At 38.7% G+C, this 22,054-nt stretch overlaps 1 protein-coding gene across 10 annotated transcripts in view; it reads left to right on the top strand.

Moving 5' to 3' along the window:
- The first annotated feature begins 14,501 nt into the window (after nt 1–14,501).
- LOC149191631 (uncharacterized) overlaps nt 14,502–22,054 on the top strand; it is an 83,869-nt gene continuing 76,316 nt past the window's right edge. For 6 of the 10 annotated variants that reach the window (XM_089404372.1, XM_089404374.1, XM_089404373.1 and 3 more), the window contains exon 1: nt 14,505–14,943. The gene's annotated coding sequence lies outside the window, so the exon portion shown is untranslated. Of the gene's footprint in view, nt 14,944–14,993; nt 15,016–22,054 lie in introns of those variants that run through there. The other 4 variants (XM_089404378.1, XM_089404377.1, XM_089404376.1 and 1 more) reach the window with 3 other exon arrangements.

Below are 22,054 nucleotides of genomic sequence, written 5' to 3' on the forward strand. Positions count from 1 at the left end.
GCTAGTTCAGAGGCTTATGGCCCTCGCCTAAAGCGGTAGAATCCTGGGTGCAAAGGAATTGGTGTTCATTGGTCAAAGAAGGAATAAAAAGCCATTCTGTCGGCAAAGGCTTCTTTGTATTTGTATTTGAAGTAGCAGAAGACATGAACCTAATATTCAGAAACGGCCCACATTTCATGGGGCCTCAGGGTCTCTATCTAAATCAATGGACACCAGACTTTGACCCGACTCAGGATGTGCCCTCGGCCGTTCTGGTCTGGGTGCGATTGCCCCACCTTCCTCTGCACTGTTGGAACCCTAAATCCTTAGAAACCATAGGCAACAAGCTAGGCAAATACATCGACCGAGCAGAAAGAAGAGACCAGTACTCCTGTGCGAGAATTTGTGTAGAAGTAGACCTGGAGGAAGGTCTCCCTGAAGCCATTAAACTCACGGTGGCTGACTGGACACACATACAAGTCCTAGACTATGAGAAACTCCCATTTAAATGCTAACACTACCATGGCTATGGGCATTTTTCCAAGCATTGCAAAAAGAAATCAGAGGATGGAGCTGAGAAGGAGAAAGGAGATCAATGGACTCAGGTTCAGAAATCAGGGCCAACTAAGCAGAGCAACAGGAATAAAGGGAAAGTCGTATCCACTGGGAGGGTTGCTCCTCTTGAAACCCAAGCAGAAGGAAGCTCAGTCCCTCCAATAGCAGACATATCAATAAACCCCTTAGATATACTCAGCACACTAGAAAAACTCCAAGACCCAACAGATAAAGAGGATGAAAAATAGGCAAATAACATGGAAGAAAACAAAAGGCAAGAGGAATCAGTCCAAATCGCATCCCCAAAAGGTCCCTCTAGCTCCCCAACCTATGCAAATATAACAAGAAAGAAGACCCGTGAGACATCGGGATCCTCGGAAGATGAAACATCTGAGAGACCCTTGAAAAGATTGGGGAGAAAATCTCACAGAGAGGCTAAGGAAGAAGAAGCAGAGAGACAAAAATGCAAGGCAGCCAGGCCACTATAGAGATATCTATTGGTATAAATACTAGAACCAGGCTTCCCAAGGGAGGTGCTGCCCCAACCCCTACTAGTAAATAATGCTATTAGTCTCTTGGAATTGTAGAGGACTGGGGAACCCATCAAAAGCTGAAGTAGTCAAGAACCTATTAAAATCAGAACTTCCTGAGATCCTCATGCTCCAAGAGACTAAAATAGAAGGCGAAGCCCTTCTGGAACTTAGCAAAGAAAAATGGAAAACAAAAGCTGGAAAAGCGGTAAGTGCTAGAGGTACATGCAGCGAGTTAGCTACTCTCTGGGAGTCTGACAAATTCCTACTTGAGAGCTCCTTTCAAACGTAGCATTGGATTTACACCGAACTCTGACACCTATCAAGTAAGATAAACATTGCACTCTTTAATCTCTATGTACCTGTCCTCTATGCAGAAAAGGAACAATGTTGGCAAACTTTGACTGATTTTTTGGAAGCATACTCCCTCAATAATATAATTATTGTTGGAGACTTAAATTTAATCCTAGACCCAAAGGAAAAAATAGGAGGAAGCAACAATAGGGATCGCTTCCTTCCCTTAGTGGAAAACCTGATTCAACAATGGGATTTAATGGATATCAATCCAAAAAAAGGACTATACACATGGACTAATAATAGAATAGGGGAGGAGCATCTCTCATCCAGGCTGGATAGATTCCTTCTTCAGATTTCCTTCCTCTCTGAGAAGATGATCATCTCCACAAAATTCTACCAAAGTGGAACTCAAACCATAAACCCATCCTCCTTCTGCTGGAAGAAGAAGAAAACCTAGGACTAATCGCCTTTCAGTTCTGCCCTCTATGGGAAAACAGGGAAGGGTTTTTGGATATAGTGATTAAGGCATGGTCCATCCATGTTCTTGGATCACTCAGCTATGTTTGGGAGCAAAATATAAAAGCCACCAAAACATCCCTGAACCAATGGATAAAAAAGCCCACAGTCTCTCCCACTACCCAACGAAAATAGAGCACAAAGCAATTGCTAGATCTCCAAATGGGCCTGGAGACTCAAGACATAACCAGAGCAGAAATTCTTAAGGAACAAGAACACCAAATCAGCACCATCCGAACATTTAGAGAAGAGGAAGAATATTTGAGGCTCATGTCACGCAATCTCTTGCTTGCGTTTGGAGACAAAAATACAGCCTTCTTCCACAAGCAAATTCGAACCCGCCTCTCCAAAAACCACATTTCCGAGATCACCTCGCCAGAAGGGACTGTTCTTAAAGGCACAACTCTGATAAAAGAGGCGACAACCTCTCATTTTAAGCAATTGTTCAAAGAAGAAGGCGCAAAGGATGATGAGGAAGCTCATGACTTCCTCAAGCACATTCCAAGGATGGTTAACGAGGAGGACAATGCAACTCTCTTGAATCCATTCAATGAAGAAGAAATTAGAAATGTCATATGGAAAATGGAACCAGACAAAGCCCCGGGACCTAATGGATTCTCAATACACTTATATAGATTCTGCTGGGACATCATCAAGGCTGATTTGTACGGAATGACCAAAGGATTCCTACGAAAAGCCAAAGTGGAAGGAAGCACAAACTCCACCTTCCTAGCCCTAATTCCCAAAGAAGCCAACCCGGAGACATTCGACAGATTCAGACCAATCTCGCTTTGCAATGCGTCCTACAAAATACTCACCAAGTTACTTGCTAATAGAATAAAGCCTTTACTGGACAAACTCATCTCTCCCAATCAAGGAGGGTTTGTCAAAGGCAGGCACATCCTAGACAATGTGATTCTGGTGCAGGAAATCATCCATTCCAACCATCAACGCAAAGAGAAAGGTATGCTCATCAAACTGGACATGGTGAATGTGTTTGATAGAGTAAGACACTCATTCCTCCTCCAAGTTCTTTCTGCATTTGGTTTCAGCTCTGAATTTGTAAAAATGATTAAAGCATGCATTGGAGAACCTTGGATAGCTCCTCTAGTAAATGGTAGGCCAACAGACTACTTCAAAGCTTCAAGGGGAATTATGCAAGGCTGCCCTCTATCCCCCTTCCTATATATTCTGATGGCAGACTCTCTAAACCAAAAGCTCACATATGAGAAGTTCAACGGGAATCTTCCTGGCATTAGGGTGATACCCGGAACAAACCCAATCAATCATGCCTTGTTCGCCGATGACTCTATCCTTATGGGAGGATCCTCCATTAAAATAGCAAGAGCCTTCAGTGGAGTAATCAAAAGCTTCTACAGAGTCTCCAGAGCTAAGGTTAACAATAGAAAAAGTGCAGTGTACGGCTAGGCATTAGACTAGCAATCTATACTCAGGATTGCCCAAGTCCTGGGCTTCACTGGATATGCCTCTTGGGGAAAATTCAAGTATCTTGTCCTGCCTTTAACCTTGGGTTCCACTAAGGCCCCTCATTGGATGGAAATTATCAACAAAATTAAGGCTAAAATGACTGCTTGGGGCGGACAGTGGGTTACCTCAGCCGGGAAGCTCACTCTGGTCAAGTCAGTTCTCTCATCCCTTCCTATCTACCAGGATTCTTTCCTTTTGGCTCCAAAAATGATCATCAAATAGTTAGCAAAGTTGATTCGAAATTTTCTATGGCAATGAGGAAAGGGGAACCAAAAAAATTCCATATAGTAAGCTGGGACATAGTGAAAAGGCCAATAGCTGAAGTTGGACTTCAGGTAAGAGATCCTGTGTTGGCCAATATTGCGACGGGAGGGAAGATCCTCTGGAAAATATTCTCAAGCCAAAGAAACCCTATAAGTCAAGCTCTAATTAAAAAATACCCGCACAGACTCTCAATAAAGAATATGGAAGAAGGAGCTTCCCACAAAGGAACCACGTTGTGGAAGTTGTGCAGCCAAGGCTGTAAATTCTTCAAAGAACAACTCTACAAAATTCCAGGAAATGGGAAAACAATTAAACTATGGGATGACAAGATCATGGGACTCCATCCCCTAAATCTTGCCCCGGAAATAACAGATTTGCGTAACTGGATCACCCAAAAAGGTATCCACAAACTTGCTGACATATGCACATGGGATTTAGTAGGGAACTGGAGTAACTGGGCCCTCCATCTCCCCCCTAATTGGATGCTCCCTCAACTCCATCAATTATTAGCTAAACTCACTGGTCTGGCTCCTGTGCATCTCCATTCGAGGGACAAGTGGCGGTGGGGGAAGTCTGGAGTTTACTCAGCTTGGCTGGGTTTTGCAGCCCTACAAGAACAACAACATTAGATCCATTCTACAAAGCTTTGGCAGCATGTTTGGTACCCATTTGGTCTCCCAAAAATCAACTTCTTCTGCTGGATTCTTATACACAGAAGGACACTCACTGGGGACAACTTAGAGAAAATAAGAATCATGGGTCCACACAGATGCCCTCTCTGCTGCAAGGATCAGGAAACTATCGATCACCTGTTCATAGACTGCCCCTTTTCTCAAGAGATCTAGTTGCAAGCAATTATGGGGCTCAACGCCCAAATCCCTCAACAGTCTTCAATTGTTAGTCTTTTCGCAACTTAGAAAGAACGTTATCCTCACTCTTTGAATAGCAACTCAACATGGACTAAAATCTGCAATGCAATGCCAAAATACATCTGTTGGGGAATCTGGTTGGCTAGGAATGAAGCCATCTTCAACAACAGACTTCAATCCACCAACACAATGGCTGCCAAGGCCAAAACTTTACTACTGGAAACTTTTGAAAATAGACCTCATAAGCCATACAACTCCCTTCTCCCTTAAGAGCTCAACTAGCTAGGTGAACCCCTAAGACGGGCCAGCATCAAGAAGAATACCTTCTTATATAGACATAATCCAGAGTGGCGTCTCCGGATCTCTGAGGCGGAATTTTAAAAATGGTGGAAAAATCAAGGCAAAGTCACGGTTTTCTTCGACATAGCTTCCAAAGAAAACCTAGGGATATCAGGGGCAGGAGGAACAATTTACTCCACAAATGGACAAAAACAATACAACTTCAATTGGGGCCTTGATCAGAGCACCAACAACCAGGGTGAGATCCTTGGACTGCTCAAAGCGTGTCAGCTGGCTCAGAGGAACAGAGGAGAAAACCTTCAAATATTTGGGGATTCTGAAATCCTGAATAAAATTCTTAACATGGGCAACCAACTCAATAGCTCTGCTCTAAACAAGACCCTTGAAAGAATAAGAAATATGGCTCAAAACTTCACATCTTGCTCATTCCACCATGTCCTGCGAGCTCTGAACAAGGAAGCTGATATAATGTCTAACAAAGGATGTCTTCTAGCTCAAGGTATGGTGGTTAAGAATGATGAAGAACCTGAAAGGTACCCAATTCCTTAACAAACAAGGAGAGTTGATCAAGGATATAATTCCGTAGAACAAAGGCTAACACATACAGACTTTCACTGTCGAGAAAGAGTGGGCCACTCCTTCACAGGCTACAGGTTTTCACATGGGCCAACAATTTTTGGGTGTTTTAATAGGGCGATGAATTATATTCAATCAGAGGATGTTTTTGAAGGATGCGATGCGTAGAGTCTGGGTGGGGGATGATCTGACGGTCATCGCACGCTGGAAAAGGTGGGGTGTTAAATTCGTGGGGAGTGGCAAGCGATTTACATTGCATCACTTCTAGCTGCTGGGCAGTATTTCATGAATCGGACGCGCTGTACCTTAGGGGCCAACACGTGGCTGGTCAAAACCGCCCATATCACGCGCTCCTATGGTGTTAATGGGCGGACAACGAGGGACGCGATAAGCATCGGATTTGGGCGGAGGAAGGTCTGACGGTTATCGCACGTTGTACATGGTGGTGTATTATCCTTGCTGTGGGGTTGGGTTCGAAGGTGGGATCAGGTTAAGGATCGGACAGCGAGGGACGCGACAAGCGTCGGATTTGGGCAGGGTTGATCTGACGGTCATCGCGCTTTGCAAAAGGAGGGTTGTTAACTACAGTGGGAGTGGTAAGCGGTTTTCATCGCACTGCTCTTGGCTGCTAGGCAGTTCTCTACGAAATGAACGCGATGCCACTTAGTGGCTAACGTGTGGCTAGACAAAACCACCCATATCGTGTGCTCCTAAGGTGTTAAGGGTTGGATAGAGAGGGACGTGATAAACGTCGGATCTAGACGGAGGAAGATCCGATGGTAATCGCGAGCTGAACATGGCTGGGTATCAACCTTGAAGTGGGGTCGGGTTTGGATGAGAGCCTTGGTATATCGGAGGTGGGGATAGGTTATATATTAATACAGTTTAATATATGCGAGTTTTATATAATTTGGACCGTGGTTTAAAGTTTATTCTGAAATTAGCCTAACCCACGAAAGTAACAAAGCAAAAAAATAGAAAAAAAAAAAAAGAGGAAATGTAAGACAGGACTCTAAGACACCAAAAGCATAGCAAGGATCTCTTAGCCATGCCAAATGCGTAAATGCAACAACTAATCTTTGTTACAAAAGCCAGAATATGAGGACTCTATAGAACCAGAATTCTCTCAATTAACTGTAATCGAGGTTGTTTGGCATGCCCAACCTCTTCTTATAAATAAAACTCAACTGTTTTTGTTAAAAAATATGTATATATTCCTAACATTTTGTTTCTTTATTCTTTTTGTCCATATCCTAACTTAACATTTTCTTAAAATATATTTTCATTTTTTTGCTAACTTACCAAAATCAAAAAATGCTACAACACTTTCAAAATTCAAGTTTAAGATTCTTGATTAAGTAAAAAATTTAGGAGTCTAAAAGAGTATTGTTGCAAGTCTTTGAGCCCCATAAGGGAGTGAGACAAAGACACTACAAGCAAATTTTATACAAGTAGGGATCATAATGCATGCTTGATCAACTAGTTAAGATTGAATCAATTATGTTTTTCTTGATTTAGATTAGTTTTTCATTACAAGCATGTGTGCTTAACATTTCCTCTTTATTTAATAACCTACATAAGTGAAAAGAGAATTGTTATGTGGGACTCTTTCAAGGCTTAAATTATGATGCCATATTTTTTTGCCAGTTTAAGCTTTTGTAGTCTAGACCAAAGAAGATTAGTTCCCCTTTTTTCTTGATGTTACTTTACTAGTTTAAAACTTTGCTTTATATTGAAATAGTTTAAGGATATATAACATTTTACAAGATAGGAAATTGTTAGCCTGCACATATAGTGCATGATATCTCACAAGTTTATGGACTCCTAGATTAATAATTTAGTGTCCTACTTCATGCAAATAAATTAGACCAATAGGTGGGATACTAAGTCACTCGAGTGTATGATATCTTGATGTCTTCTTTCTAGTCAAGCTAAAATGCTCAACCACATTTTCTAGTTTTACACCCTTGTTAAGTTCACCTAGGAGTGGGTCAAGTCCTTCTGTGGTCAATTCTTACATACCTCCTTTCATGGAAGTAAACTCTATTAAGAGACAAACTCCCATGGGATGTGAAGTTTCAAGATTGATGTATTTTAAAATCTCTTCCTTCTTTTCTTGAAAAGAAGGAATGATGCCTTACTTTTTCTCACACAACTTCCAATATATTTCAATTGGTATGGCAACTCCCTAATTTATGTGATGTTGTGCATGAAGATTCTTGGATAAATCTACAAGGTGGACTTATACATGGTCCATCTATTGTTGTTTGTTAATTTTTAGGGAGGTGCCTCATGTGCTACAACTAGAGAGATTCCCAAAGCCTCTCCAATGCATTCATTTTCTCTCTTAGGTAATGAAGATTGTAGGCTTGGCTATATCATTGGGTTGGTAGAGCAATGAAAGAGAAAATTTATTGAATTATGTTGTTATTTGGTTACCAAATGGACTTTTCTATTTATGTTGTACACCCAAGAGGTTGTTATTAGTATAGTGGGAATTTATTGTACTCAACCAAATTTTCAAATTATCTAGTGCTTGCAACAATTGTGATGGTGACCCACTCAATTTGTATAAATTACTTGTGGACATTTGTTGTTTATTTTGATAGTCAATTGAAAAAAAAAAATTGGCAAAAAAAGGGAGATTAACAATGCAACTTATAACTAAGATAAGGTTGAATGTTTAACTAGCCCTGTCATGCTTCACATTTGAATGACACATATGTCATAAAAGTCAAAGGGAATTCAAATTATTCATCGTAGTATATTGTGGAAATCCATAAAAAATTATTGGTTTATCAAATGTAAGATACCCTAAATTAAGTTACGATGAGGAGAATCATCCCATTTATCCATAGAAGTAAGCCAACCAATGAAGTTGTAGATTGGATGGAAAATTGTAGAATTATAAATCCATTGACAAAAAATAGAGCCTTAATGATATTAAGGTTAAGGACAAGTTTTGGGAGACAAGAGGTGGGTGGTTAGCCCACTTCCATTTATTGTACCCAAACCATGATTTATCAATCCCACTTTTTGCAAACTTTAAGAAAATATGAACTAAGGATAATTATTTGAGGGTTACCACTCCATGGAACAATAATATCATATGATGAATAATGATAATGTAGGTTTATGAGTAAACATTTTCTTACTTCATTATGTACTTGAGATCACAACTCATCACTTATTACTTCAAACTATGAGGGAGATGAATTATCCTAGGCTGGTTTAGTATTTACCTTTAGTCCATAGTCCAAGCATGATCTTTAGGAGAATGATGGAGAATGTCACTTAACACTAGCACAAAAATAAAGCAGAGCCCAGTTGCCATCACTTTGGATCAGTTGAAAGAGGAAAACCAAATTATGTAGGGAGACATAGAAATAAGGCTAGATATCACGAAGAAAGTGGTTGGAGAATGTGAGGATGTTGTTATTGATGGTTTAGGGTTTGACTATGAGAAATTGAACCATGTCTTTATGGTCCTCTAAACTTTGAAGTTAAAGCTATGAATTACTAGGAAGATGATGAAAGAAAATGCAAAGACTTCAAATAAGAAAAAAAATATAGGGATTTAAGAAAATATGAGGGTCAATAATTTGAAAATTTATAGTAGATTGCATAAATTTTGGTTAGGGTCCTACCATAAGCTCCCTACTTTAGGGCATTTGGAAATTAGTCAATTAATATGTGTGACCATCCTTTTTGAATAAGGATATTAGATAGTTAGTAGGTAGTTATTTAATGTAAAATGGTTCTCTATCAAATGAGGCTCGCTAGGTAGTTGGTACTCATTAACTTTGCAAACATAGTACTTAGCTTTTTGCTATTAAGAATAAATTTAAAGAGCTAGCAGGCTATGGAATGTTTTGTTAAGTATTGTTGTAATTGGAATGATGCTTAGTGAGAGGTCACCCTGCCATAAAAGGCAAGTGAACATTGCTTTGTTTCATTTAATAACAAAATTATATTTAAAATATTTCATCTTATTTGTATCTTGTATCTATTTTCTACATTTATATTCTTTTAATACCTAGTTGTGATTCATGTCCAAGGGTTAAGGATCACTGCAATTGATATTAGAGGTTTTTCTTCAGTTTGCATGAACCCAATTTTAGAAAAAAGAATTAGGTTGGAGACATGTTTCAATGTATTTAAATAACACAAATACCTATCGTTCAGTGGGAAAATCTATGATTAAGGAAACACACACGTAAAATATGAGTGGTGTCACCCAATTGCACACCTTTGTAACCTCTTTTGATACTCCTTCGAGTAGTACCACATAGATATCACATACACATAATTTTTTTCCACATACCATCATGCACATTGAGAGCCCACTAGAAACACCTAAACCTAACCTTAAATAAACTTGAAACCACTATTTTATTTTACTACACCAAAAATAACACTTAGAGAGGATACTCTCACACACCAGGGAATCAAGTAGAAGAAGTAAGGGTATGGTCTATCCTTAGTTAAAATTGTGAACGATTTGACTAAGTACTATTGTTGGAAACCCTTCAGTATATCAAAGAGCTATAACAATATATATTTCTTTTCCCTTAGGACCTTCCAAACCCTAGTATTTAGAGTAAGGCAATAAGATTGTTACATCTTTGAGTATATAATGAATTTGGAAATTATGTCAATGTGGTAATACTCGATGCTCTTGTGAGCACATAAAAAAATTCTAGGTCCCACTAAAATCATTGTGGAAGACCTATTTCAAAATATTCCTTATGTTATTTGATCGTGTGGGTATAACTCTCTAATAATCCTTTTTGTGTGGCCTAGCAATGCAACGATCATGGTATATCTCAAAAGATTCCTTTCAAGACTAGTAGTATTGAGATAAGTCAAGAATAACTCTTTGATGGGATCTTAATGGTCTTATGGTCCACACTTGCAACATGCCATCCATGAGGACAAAGCCTATGATTTACACAATAAGAATTACAATTTTGATTATAGGGTTTAAGAGTTGGATTCTTTAGTCAAATACCTCTTAGTAAAGATTGATCAACAAGGTGATGATCTCAAGAATATCCTCTATAATATATATACTACCTTGAGTATCAAGGTGCCCATTTCACACATGGATCCAACTAATGGGGAATCTTCAAAAAATTAAGAGCAAACGCTAACAAGCACTTTTTATATCACCATTACACACCCTTTCAAGATCACAACATATGGCACTACTTTCCAAAGGTAGGCATGAGCCAATTTGATGGCTTTAATCCCTTCAGTTGGGTTACACACGTGGAATATTATTTCTCTTTACATGGAATTACCACTGACCTAATAAAGCTTAGAGTGGGGGCTTTATATTTGGATCCAGAACAATGGTAATGGTGGAAATGGTATAAAAATATCATGGCTACTACATTCCCTAGAGCCATTTCGTGAAGGTCATCTATGCTCATTTTGAATGAGACACTCACTATTCGGGTCACTAGGCAAATTATTCCATATTGGCATAGTATAGACTTTATTGTATCCTTCGAGCAATTAACAATACATACAAAAGGCATATATGATGCCTTTTCTAAATAATATTTCATCATGGTTTCAAGGAGGAAGTTAAAGTGCCTGTCATGATGCAACATCTAACTACTTGGTTGGGAGCATCTGGGGCAGCTAATAAAGTCAATATGGTGATAAATGGCCAAACCAAAAGACCGTTATTTGCTACTTACACTGGTCTCCTTTGGAAACTACCACCAAACATACCCACCTATTGAACCTTGAGATTAAAAATTAAATGTGGAAGAGATGGTAGAATGCCAATGTATCATGCATTGTTATAGTTGCGATGATGAGTATTTCGAAGGTTGCAAATGCAAAGAATAAATTGTTTTTCAAATAGATGTATCCCCTAAATATCATTAGAAAGTGATCCTTATTGAAGACACCTATGGACCATAACTAAAAGACCCATACTGTCCCACTCAAGGAGAAGCCCCCTTCTAAGATCCTTGGAAGGAACCTCAAATGTCTATACATGCTTTATAAGGTTTTTCAACACCCCAACTTTCAAGTTGATTGATTACATCAAGAACCACAAAGTGATTGTTTTGATTGGAAATCACAACACAATCATTCATTCATTGCAGAGTGGCTAAAGAAACCAATTGTTATGTCCATACCATGCTTAATTTTCAAATTTTGATAGCCAATGGTGGCATGATGAAATGTGAAGGTCAATGTGAGAATGTGAAACTTTAAACGAGGAAGTATCATCTCAAATATCACATGTTTTCTATTGAAATGGTAGGTTATGATGTAGTTCTTAGTTCAAAATGATTTTAAGAAGTAATAATGAGCTTCACTAAGGAAGGGCATGAACATACACTTAAGGAGCTTAAACATGGTTTCCTTGAAATTATCACCTCTCATCACGTGGAGAAGTTACTGAAGAAAGGTCATTTAGACATTATTGTTGAGTTTAATACCACAGAAGTGGTGGACACTCACCATAGGATATTCACCTTAATTTGAAGCTAGTCCTCTCTAAACATCAATAGGTATTTCAAACACACCATGGTTTACCACCTTCATGTGGTGAGCATGACCATGCTAACCCCTTGGTTCTAGGTGGTCAACCATCCAAATACACATCCTTACAGGCATCCTTTTGCACAAATAATGAAATATAAAATATCACCTAGGAAAAGTTAGAGTTTGGAATCATACATCCTTATAGTATTCCTTACTCATCACCCATGGTTATGGTATTAAAGAAGGAAGGAAATTGGCACATGTGTCATGATTTTTGGGCTCTTAATATGTTGATCATCAAGGACAAATTTCCAATATAGTTATTAATGATCTCTGAGATGAACTTCATGGAGCCAAGCTTTCACTAAACTTAACCTTCATTTAGGATACCACCAAATAAATATGAAAGAGGTAGGCATACCTAAGACAACTTTTTCACACACATGAATGTCATTTGAGTTCTTAGTCATGCCCTTTGGACTTTGCAAGGCTTCTTCCACCTTTCAAACCTCATGAACCAAAATTTTCGACCCTTCCTATGAAATTTTAATTATTTGATGATATATCAATATGTAGTAATACATGGAAATCTCACATAGAGCATGTCAACGAAGAGTTGAAATTACTATGGGACCATCATTTATTCTTTAAGCATTCCAAATTTTATTTGGGATTTCATAAGCTGGATTCATGGGCCAAATTTTGAGATAGGATAGAGCGTGAGTAGATCCTAAGAATGTTGTAACTATGCAATATTGACCTTGCCCGAAGATCTTGAAGGCCTGTTTGAGTTCCTAGGACTTCAAGGCTACTATAGGAACTTTGTAAAAGATTATAAAAAAGATGTTTCTCCCTTAACCCCATGCTAAATAAGAATGCCTTTTGTATGGAGTGAAGCCATTAAGTATGCCTTCCCAATTTTAAAAGATGCCATATCCATTGGAAGGAATTTTTAGGTTATATGCATGCCCACTTCCATTGTATCACATTGTCATTCCACATTCACCAACGAATTTTGGTAGGAGTTGTTTAAACTCTAAAGAACCTAGTTGAAAATGAGCACCACATATAATCTCCAAATTGATGATTAAATATAAGTGATCAGTAAGTGCCTGGAAACTTATTTATGATGCTTCTCTTCAATTTATAGAAAGTAGCACCCGTGGGCACAACGATTATTCCTTGTAAAATGGTGCTATAATGCCACTTACCATGGAGTTATTAAAATGACACCGTATGAAGTTGCCTATGGCCAACAATTCCTATCAATAGTTTCCTATTTATTTGGAACCTCCTAGATTTACGCTCCACTTACTTAAGGACAATTTGTTTATAGCTCAAAATAGAAATAAACAAGTTGACCAACATCATTTAGAATGTTCCTTTGTAGAAGGGGTTAGGTGTTTATTCACCTTTAATCCTATAAGTAAACATCCCTAAAAAATAAGATGCATTAAAAACAAGCACAAAAAAATCTATGGAAAACACTACTTTTGAAGGGGGAGGGCATGTTAGGGTCCTAACCTAACCTCCCTACTTTAATGTACATAAGAGTTAGTGAATTAATGCATGAAAACATCCTCTTTGTACAAGGTCCATTGTATAGTTAGTGGATAGTTATTCATTTAGAGGGTTCTCTTTATAAAATAAGGCCTACTAGGTATGTGACACTCATTAATTTTGGGATCATAAGTAGTTAAGGTTTTACTATTAACAATTTATCTAAAGAATTAGGAGGTTATGGAATGTTTTGTCAAGTACTGCTATAATTGGAGCTTTTCTTTGTGAGAGGCCACTATATCTTAAAAGGAAAGTGAACATCACTTCATTTTTAAGTTGCTTAACCTTGAAACATAATTTTAAGTTGTACATACATAAAATTATGCAATTTTGTTGATAAACACACACGCACACACACAATTCAAATCATTTTCATACACAATTCTAAATGAAATTTTGCACATATAATAATGTAAAGTAAAATGACCTTATTCTCTAACAAGATAATCTTCTCTTACATAGCCCTAGGGCAAGCATAATCAACTTAATCTCTCATCGTTCTAAGTTTTTTTTTTTTTTTTTTCTTTCTTTCTTGTATAAAGTCGTAATCTTGATTAAGTTAAGCAACAATAAGATCTTTGTGTAGGTTTCACTAACTTATTTGAGATACATTTTGACAATATTAAGATTTCGATTCTCTCACTTAGACCCATAATGGTCCAAGAATTATTATAATCCTTAAAAAATCTTGTCAATGTTTATTATAAGATCGTTGACACTCTTAAATAGGTTACGACTCGTACTAGATAACTCTTACTAGATAACCAATGTTCTTTAAGTTTTTTAGAACCTTAATAAGCCCAACTATAATCAACTAACAATAAGCTTTTTATTACCTTAATAAGCCTAGCTATAAGCATTTTATAACTTACTCCCTACATCATTTAAGTTTAATCTCCCCTTGAAACTCATGGTCCTTTCCTATTTATTAAAGCTACTCAAATTTAAATTCTACTCCTAGCCTTTTAAATTCTGACCTTCCTTTTATATTTACCATAGCTATGTGTTTTTGTCATTTGTTAACATACATGGCATCTACCGAGGGTTGCTCCAAACAAGTTTTTATTATATATCTTGCATCTTATTACCAAAGAAGGATTTTCGAAGAATGATCATACATTTTAACTTGAATTTGTAAAAGGGGCCAAGGGGCCGTGGTAATTGAAGCTACATGGTAACGAGTGTTTCTGGGCTGAAATCAATTCCGCATGAATCCGTCCATGTGTGTGCACACAAATGGCGTTAGCCATTTCTTCTGTTGTCATTGGCCGATAACTATGCCTCCCAGTCTTCAAAGAAAGAGTTGGAGGAATGGATTTAAATATACAGAAAAAAGAGACAGTAAGAGGGGAGCGTGGGTCTAAAATTATTCAGAGAGAGAAGAAGGGTAGAAAAAGAAGTTGCGGGGAGTGAGAGCGTGAACGATAAGTAGATACGTTAGTACAACACAGTGCCTGGATCTCTAGAAACGGTATCATAATCCTCATTATGATGATCAGGTTAGACATTTCACCATCTTAACAATAAGAAGGCATAAAAATAGTGACTCGTGCTTCTGATTATGGTCACAGGTACTATATTGAAAACATGTCTTTAGCTTTTCTTTTACCCGCTTAATTTATGATATCCAGTATGTGTTGTAATTTACCCTGGCTGCATGCCTTTTTGTTTTATCATATGCCCTTTTCTTTTATGATATGGTGTGCCTTCTCCTGTAATTTCTTTTCTGGGTATTGGTGGCTGCTGGGAAACAAGGTCCAGTAAGGCCTAGTAAGTTCAGTCACACTAGACATTATCTAGCAGAAACAGCCGGGGACAGAAGACTAGTGAAAACATAGATTCCTGGACAGGAATGGAACCCTGGATGGGAGGACCAAAGTCCACCCTCAACACCAGTGAACCATAACACAGATCTATTGGAGATACAATTGTCTGAGCCAGCTAGTATGCGAGCATAAGTTATGTTGTGCTTGTGAACGATCATTTGTATATCTAAAGTCTATATAAAGCTATTTAGGTTTCAGCTATATATATATATATATATATATATTTTTTTTTTTTTTTTTTTTCTCCAATGAAAAATCGTAATTTTATTAATAAAAATAAAATTACATGTTACATATGCTGAGGCGCATTACATCCGCAAGTCAATGACTGCTGATCAGAAGTTCAATGAGAGCAAACTAATGTACAATAGGGGGAAATCATGTTTGTCTCCCTTTCTTCTTCTCAACCTTACCCCACTCCCCTTGAGACGGCATCGTAGATACAAGTGCAAGCAGATTGACAGCATCAGGTCGAGGATTGTCCTTATCAGAATCAGAATTGTCTGATGTATGTAGTCGTTTTGATCCACTGGAATCCATTGCATTTGGCATCTTTTCCGGCTATAATTCCATAGGATCTTGTGGAATTATCTCCTGTACTTCTGGTTCTTTGCCCATCTGATTGTTCTCATTGGGTATGGGATCTTCCACAGCCACTTCCTCCTCCTCATCAGAGTCTCGGGGGGGAAATTGCCAACCCTTGGGTTGTTTCCCTATTTTCTTCTTTCTTCAAATATCTTTTTTGGCTTCCGGGCACGTATTTTGTAGGTGTCCTGTTTGCCTGCAAATTCTGCATCTAAAGGCTGTGTTTTCATAATCTAGTATCTGTGTCCAGCTCCACTTTTTGTGTTTCAGTAGTATGCGATCCGGTAAGCCTTTGCTGAGATCTACTTCCACACAAATACGAGCGAAAGTGAACACTCTTTCCTCTAGTCTTTGTGTGTCCATTTTAATATATCTCCCAATGGAGTTGCCGATACCAGCAAGGACCTGTTGGTCCCAAAAATGTAATGGGAGATTGTGCAACCAAACCCATACTGGCATCTTGGAAACAACCATAGTATTAGCATTGAATTCCAGAAACCAAGGTGTGATGAAGAGGCCCGTGGATCCCCAGAACCATGGTCCTTCCTATAGTATAATGTCTCTTGCCTCTGATGAATGGAATTTGACAATGAAGAACCCCTTGGAACATAGGTGAATTTCACAGTGAACAGTCCAGTTTGTGAAAATCCAATGAAAGAGCTCAATAGGTTTTGGCCAGAAACAGTTGAATCGACAGATAATGGCTTGTGATTCAAATGTATTACAATGCACATCTGTTTTTGGTATATCTATGTTTAATTCTGGAATATAATTCAGTTGCTCCACAATATATGGATTGGGTTCAGTTCTGACTTGCGTTGATGTCATTGAAGGTGTTTTTTCCTTGTAGGATATTCTTGAACGAAAGTCCTCCATTTATGTGCTTCTGTTGCGTTTCAATGTTTTTTGTTGAACTACTTCTAATGCCTCCTCCTGTATGTTTTGTTTTACTGGAGGCCGCAACGCCACCTTGCAGCCTCAAGTTGAGTGTTATAGTAGACACTGATATAATATTGTAGTCCTTCAGGAGTCTGGGGTCTTGTAGTGCTTTGCCCCCAAATATCAAATGTTGTAATCCGACAGGATATCCAATATGTTGGGAGATGATATACTTCAGATGCAATACACAATCTGTTGCGAGAACCCAAACCAGAAAAGACATCCCCGAAGGGGTTTTAATAATAATTTGAAAACGATAAGAATTTACCAAGTGTGGGGGATCTGTATCCATTTGGAGTTTGCTATGCCGTGCAGCTCCAGGTGCTCCATTTTGCAATAAACACTGAGTATTATGATCGTTGTGTGGGTGCGTGACAGGAGCTAACCCCATGATAGCCTGTCTCGACAGGTGCTTTGTTTCAGTCAATGGAAATCGTGTATATGTGTGATTCTCTAGTAGCAAAAGGAGATTGATTGTTGCCTCGGTGTCCAGCGGGCCCAACGCCGCAGTGTGGAAGCCCCAATCTGTATCTTCATGCAAGCATGTTTGCATTAAACCCCCTTCCCCCATACCACTGCTGGCGGGTTGGAAATACTGAGGGTCTGGGCAAATCGGAGGGTTTATGATCGTGAACACTCCAACCAGTGCGGATCTGTTGTAACAATGTAGGAGCATGTTGTTATGGTGCGATGTAAAGTCTGGGTCCGTAGATACCCATTCATCTGCCGCCTTTCCCATTAGCTCAAATCCATTCCTGAAGGGTTGTATTATCCGAATCCACAATTTTTTTATCATTGGTAGCTCTTATCATAATGGCCTCCGCGGGGTCCTGTTCATCTGCCTCAGGATGCATCTGGTACCCTGCAATCCAAAGTATGGGTCGCCCACCCACCATAGGCAATACAGTAGAAGCCCAGCCGAAGGAAAGAAACCGCCAAGGTCCAGACTCTGCATCCCTGGAATCATCGTTCACTCTTTCCTTGGGCTTGATCATAGCCTCTGCTCCCAGTTCCGCTATGCCTACCGGTGAAACCCTATCGCTCTCGCTCGCCATTCTCCTCTCCTATTTGCTCATATATATATATATATATATATATATATCCGTGAAGTGTATTGTGCTTGTGAACATTCATTTGTATATCTAAGACTTTAGGTATAAAAGCTATTTAAGTTTCAGTTTTATATATATATATATATATATATATATATATAGATAGATATATCGTGAAGTGTAGATTAGCTGGTTTTTGTGGGGTTTAACCCCAATCAGATCTTTGGTTAAATCTCATGGGAGGGGTTGAGGATGGTAGCCAATTGTGGGGTTATATTGTCTGAAGCAGCATCTAGGCTCGACCAAGTCTTGCACAATCCTCTTGCCGTTGGGCATATTGTTCTTCCATCCAACCATAGTGCTGGCACTGGCCTAGGCACAACCTAGATTGAAACACGCACACACATAATTAAAGTTAACTAATAGGCTGTATTATTAATTAACTATATATGTGTATGTGCATGTTGATTTTAGGTAACTCCTTATCTATATATCTATATATATGTGGAGATTTTACCCTTTTTTTGTCATTTAGATCTTCATATATTATCTTTTTCTTTTCTCCTTATGTGGTTCACTGACCTTGGAGATTGGTGACAACTCCATTCACGGAATATTTGTACCAGGCAGATCCATCCAAAGGGATCACTCCCTGCCGGCTCAACCATGGGGCCCGACCCCGAGGGTGTTGTGAGAATTGAACTCATGACCTCTCAATAGCAAAGGTGCTTTAACGATGGGGACTTGACCACTTGAGTCAACCCTCCGATCTAGATCTTCATATATTATTGATAAAGAAAATATACAAAATTATATTTTTAGTTTGCTGCTAAGAAAACCCGACCAGAAATGTAGAAGCATGTCTACAGTTGTAAAAGGAGGTCCTAAAATCAGAGTAAAATGACTCTAAGAGCTAAAAGGACTATTAACAAAATTAGGAGTAGTGTCCTTAAAACTAGTAAACAGAAAAGTAAAACTAGACATCATTTTTTTTTTTTACTGTTGGGAGAGTCTACCTGGATAGGAGTAAGGCCAAATCCTCCTCCTCACTGCTCCGGGGGTCTAGATTAGCTAGCTTTTTTGCAAACTAGTTGAGCTTGTGATCCATTTTATTGACTTGCTTTTGTTGTGGTCCATTTTGTTGACTTGCTGTTGTAGTGCATTGATATAGAGGAGGATCTCTTCATGTGCCTCATTTCTTTCAACGAGGACCTTTCCCATTATGGTCTTTAGTTGCCAATAGAGATTCATTGTCTATATGTATTGAGCGTGCCTGGTGCGGGTGAGTATCTGGAACCCATTGACCAACATCCTCTTCCACCTGAATGTCCAAGAGAAATTTTTGTTCAATGCTTGCCTCCCATTTTGCTGCTTAAATTTCCCAGCCGACCAAAGGAGGGGTAAAATCCCTATATCTTCTGGCTGCTGCTTCAGCACTGATTTGTGCTCGCGTGTGATGTGGTGGAGCTCTGCTTCCAGCGCACTATTTAGGAGGTGCAGCGGCTCTACGGGACATGGTGGCACTTGAGATGGGGGAATCGAAACAGACAAATCAGCTGAGGGGAATGGCATTGCAATGGAGGGGAATGACAATGCCACGGAGGGGAATAACATGAAGGAACAGAGAAATACGAAGGGGATGAGCGAGATGACAAGGGAGACGTTCGAGTCAGGGAGAGAGCAGGGAGGTCGAGAAGGAGCTAAGATTCAGGATTGATGGAGTGGAGATCCAATGGTCTGGAGATTGGACAACCTTAGAAGGATTGCTGCACCCTGCTAGACAACCCATGACCCAAGCCATACGATCACTTGTAACAAGAGCATTCGTGGTGTGGTGACAGCCACCTTCGGTAAATAATAACTGCATATTAATCGTCCCCATCTAGAGAATGATGGGCTGATGACTGAAGGGGAGGTGCCAGACAGATGGCTGATATCTGTCATTGTTGGCTGCGTTGATCACACCACGTGGGGGAGAGGTTTTACCTATTTTGTTAGTTGAACTAAACGGTACTTTCCTTGCGATGACTAACTAATTGATAGTTAAATCACGGGTACATTCTTAAATAATTTCTCCATTTGCAAGATCACTGCTGTCATAGATCTGTCATAATGAGGGTTCCATAACAGAATTCTAATATCACTGGAAATTATCCATCTTTCAATTTTGTCAATGAGGAGTAAGCACACCTAAGATCTGGCATATTTAATGGTTTGTTACTGTATTGATATCACACAAAACTTGATCTAAAGGCTTGATGCTTTGGTTCTATATTCTATTTACTGAGTATATGGATGATGATGAATAATCCTACACATTTCACTTGCTTCATAGTACATTTAGAGGTTGAAAACATGAAATATAATATGCTATCTTGAGGGCGTGGCGTTTCATTTTTCATGCTGGGATACGCCTTTATGGGTACATGTCTTGGGGTATCTTCATATATGGTTAAATGTATCAAAAGGTTGAATTGATGCCTAAATTACGAAAATGACTCACCTTTGACTCTTGAGCCCTGTTATCATTCACAGTTACTGGTTTAATAATGGTGTTTGAACTTTGATCTGAACATTGTTTAATTTCGAGACATTTACTGTCATAATCTACTGCTGATATAGAATCATAAACAGATTCAAATATTGGTATGCTCATCATTGTTGCACCTAAGTCCCAAAGTAGACATTATTAAGGGTTGTTCATGGTTTCAAGTTTATTTCGTGGATCAAGTAATCATTTTATGGTTCAATAACGGACAAAACATTGGTCTAGGACTTAACAATCATATGTGAGTTTTAGCTTACTCTATTGATTATGTGTTGAATGTTCAATGGATGACAAAAGCAATCTTGCACTTTGGTCTTTTGTTGATAGGATTTTAGACATTTGAGTGTTCATAACAACTCATAATGTAAGCTTAATCTAATAATTCATAACCACTTTGGATCATTGATTACATTCACTGGTTATTGCTACATTTGAGCATCCTTGGATTATTATGAACATCCCCTAAGATTTGATTGGGAAATCATTTGGCGATTAGGCAAATTTTGGGTTTCACTCATATCATACTTAAGCACTTTTAGCACTCAAATACACAAACATGGATAACTCATAATACATTTGAATACTTGTGTTACTTAGGGTGATCAAATAAGCAATTTTCCTGTCCAGGCATCTGCTCACATTTAAGGGCACTGGATTATTTGGTAAACTATTTACAGGGCAATCTGAGCTAATTTAAAACAGTAACTCTCCACAATTGCAACGAATTCAATTGGCTTGACCATAGGGATTGCCTTGTAGACTAGGATCACCCATCTCCTTAATCTAAAGAGTGGGGCAAAGCTATTGAGGTGATAGTGGGTGGTTTGTCTAAGAGTTGCCTCTAAGCTCTCCCGTTGAGGTTAAGACATTTCCTCCTAAGTAAGACTTTGAGTGCTAACACTACCAAGGGAGGTTATAAGGCCATGCTTTCGACATCACATGAAGTACCCCTGATCATGGTATAAAAACTTCCAAAGTAACCCCAAAAGCTAACAAGAAATGGGCATTGGAATTTGAAAATCCACACACAACTAGTAGTATCTACTTAGAGGCTTTGAGAGTATGTTGGTGATCATCTAATGAACAACAAAAGATATTTTTGTTACAGGCTAGTAAGCAAAAGTTGGCAAGGCAACTGTAGAGCTGTGAATTTTTAGTGGCAAAGAGAAGTTGCCATGACAACCATAAATATCAATTTTTTCTATAAAGGAGAAGTTGCTACGGAAGCGATAGCATTGGGAGATTTTTGGTAGAAGTGAGATATTGCCAAGTGACAAAAATCGTTGTTGGAGGTGAGAGTACAAGCAAGGTGTCAACCACAATGTTGGATGATTATGATTGTTTGTTAGAGGGTGTTTTTCATGTAGGAGTGAAGAAGTCATTACACCAAACTATGGTGATTGTTTAATGGAGAAAAGGAATCAATGATTCTACCTTTAGGATAACATTGGTGATGGTATCATATTTTTAGAGTAGTTGAAGACATGACATGTACCATGGTGGTTCTTCGGTTGCTTGAGTAACATAATGGATAAATGTTGACCACCATGCAATCTTTGGATTTTGAGTTATGTTTCTCCTTTGTAAAATACTTGAGTTAAATGTCTTGAGTCTTATGTTGGGGGGGTTAATAAGTTGCAAATGTCATTTTCATGTTAAG

This window comes from Pinus tabuliformis, chromosome 2_2 (assembly GCF_031772625.1).
Source record: "Pinus tabuliformis cultivar Carrire ecotype Pingquan chromosome 2_2, CPIR1, whole genome shotgun sequence".
Lineage (NCBI taxonomy): Eukaryota > Viridiplantae > Streptophyta > Pinopsida > Pinales > Pinaceae > Pinus > Pinus tabuliformis.